Source organism: Bidens hawaiensis, unplaced genomic scaffold (assembly GCF_021521415.1).
Source record: "Bidens hawaiensis isolate Kalapana, Puna unplaced genomic scaffold, B.hawaiensis_p1.1 tig00031174_1, whole genome shotgun sequence".
Taxonomy (NCBI): domain Eukaryota; kingdom Viridiplantae; phylum Streptophyta; class Magnoliopsida; order Asterales; family Asteraceae; genus Bidens; species Bidens hawaiensis.
The window spans coordinates 207,991-213,990 of NW_027495244.1; positions in this window are offsets into that span (position 1 = coordinate 207,991).

A 6,000-nucleotide genomic window follows, 5' to 3' on the forward strand; every position below is an offset into this window, starting at 1 on the left:
ATATAGCTCTATTAACTTAACAATGTATTTGTATCTCATCTTTAATGGTAAGGCTGAGGAAAATCACATGTAAAGATATGAAATGTAGACCACGTAAGTCCAAACTTAAGGGTGATTACTGATTAGGTATACGGTATTTGGGCCTAGCTTTATTTTTGCTGAGATCAAATGGGCTTATATGGAAAAACCTTTTTAATTAATAGAACAACCACATACAGTCATACACAAACACTGGAGTCTGTTTTGCCAACCATGCCAAATTATGGATTATAATTTCTTAACACTTTTCACTTCTAAGTTCTAACACATACCAGAAACCTAAGAAAAATAGAGAAAGTAATCATCAAATAAGAAAACTGAAATGTCAATAAATGCCTACTGCTCTTTTTTCTTAACAGCATTTACAACTATCCCAATACCGGGTAGGGGTTTCTGAGACGGGATATCATAAATCCATACTGATTTTGACCTTTCTAGCATAACTTAACCAGGAACACCATGAAGGAGGAAATTAACCCACCACTGTGAGAAAACCCCTTAAGTCAGGTTTTCGTACGTGAGACCATAAAGATCTTAAGCCTCAACCATCACCCCATACCATTCGACCAGAAGGCCAATTGCGCCTACCACTTTATATCATGTTCCTTTTGTAGGAAATTATTGTGGTAGGTTTAGTCAAATCTTGAATACAAATTGTTAGTCTAGGATTAAAACTGAGTACGAAAATAAAAGTGCGAATTAATTCACGTATGTTTACAACAAAAGTGTAAGTACTAAGTTTCGATGAAAACACTTTCTAAATAATGGTTTGGGCTCAAAAGCTGGCTTCAATGATCCGGCTCGTCAAGACATATTTTTCGACTATTACTTATGAGTCATGTAACTTTAGATATATCTCAAGTTACGTCAGTTTTATGATGGTATTTCTTTTAGCTCGATCCGTTTGTCTCATGTTGCTAACTTCAAATTAGTTTCGTATTAAATTTCCTTAAAAGTATTTTTTGAAAGTATTTTTCGAACGTAACACCAGCTTATCTGTATCAAATTCCATTGGTATCGATCTACCTCAAAGCTTAAAGCCTTCACATGAAATTTAGTCATAGCATTATCATGTGCAACACACGGCAATAGGCATGAGCAAGTTAGCAATAGTGCGGTAGGTGATAATCCATCATCCCATTCCACAAAGTAAAAAGAAGCTTCACGTACATTTTGAAAAATCTGGGTAAAACATGGTGTAATTTGTTTGCTTTCTTTTGACCCAAACAATAGCAACAGTACTAGCAAGCTAGCTAATTAATTCAACCATGTCGTCTAAGACCACTGTAATTTAGTAAATTCTTCTAGGTAACTCGATCTTACATATTAGACTTTTTTTTTTTTGGCAGTCAAATCATCAAGATTGTGTTTTGACTTTATATCTAGTGACCATTTGATGTGGCTTCTCGTCAGTGTCATTACTTTTTACTTTTGCTGTTTAACTTAAGTTACCAAAATGTGAGATTTCCGGTAAAAAATTTGTTTGCTTTCTTTTGACCCAAACTGTAGCAGCAGTACTCTAATTAAGTCAACCATGTCGTCTAACACCATTGTAATTCCAAGATTAAAAGGTGGTTGCGGTTTTTTTTTTTAACAATGTTCAGAATTATCCCAAATACCCGAGTTGGGCTTCCTGAGACGGAATGTTAGCGGTCCATGCTGATTTTGACGCTTCATTCTTGACTCACTTTTTAAAAAACTCAAATTTTAATACAAAATCGAAAAATGTAAAAACACAAAAATGTTTCCAGCGTCTTCCTCGTTCTAAAAAAAAATCTTGAAAAAGACAGAGTTGTGTGAAAAAAATCATTGTGTCTTTTTGTTTATCATTGTGTTTTTTGTTTATTTTCGTCATTGATTGTGGTTTTTTTCCATGACATTGTGTCTTTTTTTTCTTGATATTGTGTTATATTACTCAACATTATGTCATATTTTGTTCGGCATTGTGTTATATTTTGCGATCTATTGTGTCTTTTTTTGTTTATCATTGTGTTGTTTGTTCATTTTCGGCATTGTGTCTTTTTTCTCGGCATTGTGTCTTTTCGTCTTTTTTTTTGGAACGGGAATGACGAGGGAAACATTTTGGTTTTTTAACTTTGAGTTAATAGCCATTTTCGTCCTTGTCGTTTGCTACTTTTTCCACTTCAGTTCAAAGTTTTAAATTTTGTCAATTTAGTCCATATAGTTTTAAACATTAGCCAATTACGCCCCCCCCCCCCGCGTCTAACGACATCCAACTATGCCGTTAGTTTAAGGATATTTTTGTCTTTCTCCTTTGTATTTTGAGTTAATGTCACATTCGTCCCTGTGGTTTGATACTTTTGCCAATTCAGTCCAAAATTTGAAATTTTGTCAATTTAATGTTTAATTTAATTCATTTTTTATTTTTATTATTTTTTTTGGGTCTATAACCCCTAAGAGCATAATCCGAGCCCAAAACCATCAAGCATCGACCAAAAAAGGTCTACATTTACTCTGTCGACAACAATAATCTCCGCCCCCCTATTTAGTTTCCAGACATTTCCTAAACTCTCCCCCATAGTGGAATTCAATGGTAAAGTAGCCAGAGCAATTCCATGAAACTGAACTACACTGAAAAAACTAAAATCCGTTTCTTTAATTAATGCGTAATAGTTAGGGTTTAGAGATTAACATATCGTAGCAAACATCTGGGTCAAAATCAACATCAGGAGGTCGAATATCCACATTTCCATGTTTTCTCAAGAAATCGATACACTAAATCGCATGTGTGTTGTTGTTCTTGAATTCGTCGAACTCTAGGGTTGTAGATGGCTAAACGTTATTGATTATGTCTAAAAAGACGATTATAACCCTCACGTAATGTCTAAAAAGACATGTATGACCCTCATGTAAGGGAACATGATAACGAAGTAACGGCATAGTTGGATGTCGTTAGGCTGAGCGACATAATTATTGGCTAATGTTTAAAACTATAATAACTAAATTGACAAAATTTCAAACTTTGGAATGAAGTGGCAAAAGCATCAAACCATAGGGACGAAATGACCATTAACTCAAAATAAAAAGGAGAAAAACAAAAGTACCCTTAAACTAACGGCATAGTTGGATGCCGTTAGACGGGGAGGACGTAACTGGCTGGTGTTTAAAACTATGAGGACTTATTTCAAACTTTGGACTAAAGTGGCAAAAATAGCAAAATACCACATGGACGAAATGGCCATTAACTCTTTAACTTTTTTCGTTTCATTTATATATTGAGTTATGATTTTTTTTTATTATTATTTTTGAATTTTTAAGGGTTTTTTCTGTTGCCTCAAATCCTTCTCATACTTTTCAGTTTTGTCTCCCTTTGCATTATAACTTTGCCCAAGTTCAATAATATATACACTAGGATAAAACCCGTGTGATACACGGGTGATTAAAAAATACAATAAAAAAAAGTTAAATTTAATAATATACATAATAATATACCTTATGGATTAATAAGCTATATAAATAATGATAAACAAAATTTTACAATTCATAAATCTCTAAAAAAAAACTTGAGAAAATTACTATTTGCGTCCCTGTGGTTTTAGGGCGGAGACACAATGAGTCCTCGGGAAATTTTTTGAACTGGTTGAGTCCCCGTGGTTTCAGAAACGAACAATTTTAGTCCATATGGTTTTAGAAACGAACAATTTGAGTCCCTGTGGTTTCAGTAAAATGAAAGTTTACGCTAAAAGTTAATTAACGGAAGGGACTCAAATGGTTCATTTTTGAAACCACAGGGACTCAACCAGTTCAAAAAATTTTTCAGAGACTCATTGTGCCTCTGTCTTAAAACCACAGGGACGCAAACAATAATTTTCTCAAAAAACTTATAGCATATTAATAGGACATTTAATGAAATTGTATATATATTAATTCATCAATAATATTTCTATAATTTATTTTATTTCCAAATATAGCATAATTGATTGACTTGATAAAATAGGAAAATGTTCACATGGCATCTACGTGATATTTTATATGAAGATCCTAGAATGATGAAATGTGGAAAAATCATCTTGCTTTAATAGTATAGTTAGATTAGATGATTTAATAAAACCAATTTAGATAAAAGAAATACATATTTTAAGCTACTAAAAAAAAGGCTAAACCTAACATTCTGTACATAGAATATGTAGGTTGGCGTATATTTTGTCTTGAAGTCGATTTATATTTTTAGTTGAGAATCCGTTGATAATTTAATTTGTAAAAGAATATAAAGATTCTATATTTATATTTAATGCATTAGGATTGAATACAACATTTTTAATTACGCATAAAAAGAATTAGAGTAATTATGTAACTACGGAAGTAATTACTATTACGCTGTAGTTACTCTAGTATACTTTGTCATATCGTAGCAATTAGTGCACTACAACAAAATGAACTAGAATAATTATTATATATTACTCTTATGTAAAACTATAGTATAACAATAGTTAAACAATCGTTAATATAATTACTCTAATAATTCTTACACTTTTCACATTTAAAGTTTGATACCGAATAAAAAAACAATGTCACACCCTACCCACAAGATTTTGATCATAAGACCCAATGAAATAGCTGTGTTACTAACTCTAATTATTATATTTAGAGTTAATTATGATTCTCGTCCATATGATTTGACTATATTATGAGATTCTCATTTTCAATCTATGTATTTTTTTTTCCTACTATGCTATAACTTCAAAATTTTCTTACCAATAATATCGGTGTCTAGCATCGTTCATTTTTATGGTCAAACTCATTCATGTGTCTCCTACGTGAGAGGTATATTTGAGCACAATTTACCTATTAAATATATGAAGTAGTGTACACTGGCTCAATTTATTAAAAATACCTATTGAATTTTCAAGTATAATTTTTTTTCTTTCCATTCTTAATTTATATAATTTAAGTATATAATTATTAAGAATGTTATGGGTTCTAGTCTTACTTGAGACATGATGAAAATATTTAGTTGTTAAAAAAAATACATATTCTAAGATAAATTTCATTCTATGCTAAAGGTAACTAGTAAAAAGAATTAAAAGACAAGGATTTATTAACTTTTTACGTATGTAGCTTGGGTATATATATGGTCCGGGTAAACCGGTATACGATCTCGGGTAATTAGGTCATGCACCACTTAATTTCATACCTGAATACCTATTCTGGATGTTTCATGTATGCCCATCATGCTCAAGTTTTAGTTGTTATTATATATATTTCTCTTTTCTTCTGAATGGATTATGTTCATTTTTTACAAAAATATTAAACTTACAAAAATTTATAAATTATATTAAATAATACGATATTTAAAAATATATAGTTTTTTTTAATAAACAGTTTTGTTAGCAAAAATAAGTGTAGAAGGGGTGGTGTGATGTTGCATCATTATTTTATGTAGTGTTTAATTACTACTCAAGAATAAATTTGTGTTTTTAAAGAATGATAAAATTGATAATACGGAATATTTCTACCCGATCCTCTCTTCTCATTAGCCTCAATATAATTGCATATACAATGTTCCATATTGAGAGAGATCTCAACAATAAATACGATATACATGGAAATACATATTATCTATATATGCATCTGCCGTTCAAAAAAAAAATCTATATATACATCTATTAAAGAATTAATGAATGTTTTGCAAATGTTACAATTAACGTAGCACTTTTTTTTTATGTTGTTAGTCATTTTAGTTATAGATGTTTTATATTGATGTTTACTTTTCTTGACAATTGTCGTCGCTATAAGATTCCTCATATCAGATAGAATTTCTTGAAGTGTCCTTCTTGCTCCACCCACTAGCTAGGGAAAGGCGAAAACAGATGAGGGTGTGGTAAGGAGGAAGAAGGGTTCATCGAAAAGAAAATCAACAGTCTTGATGGTAGTAATGGAAGACCGCGATTTTTGTTTCTTCCTATCTTTTGTTTTTATCCCTTTTTATTTCTTAAACTC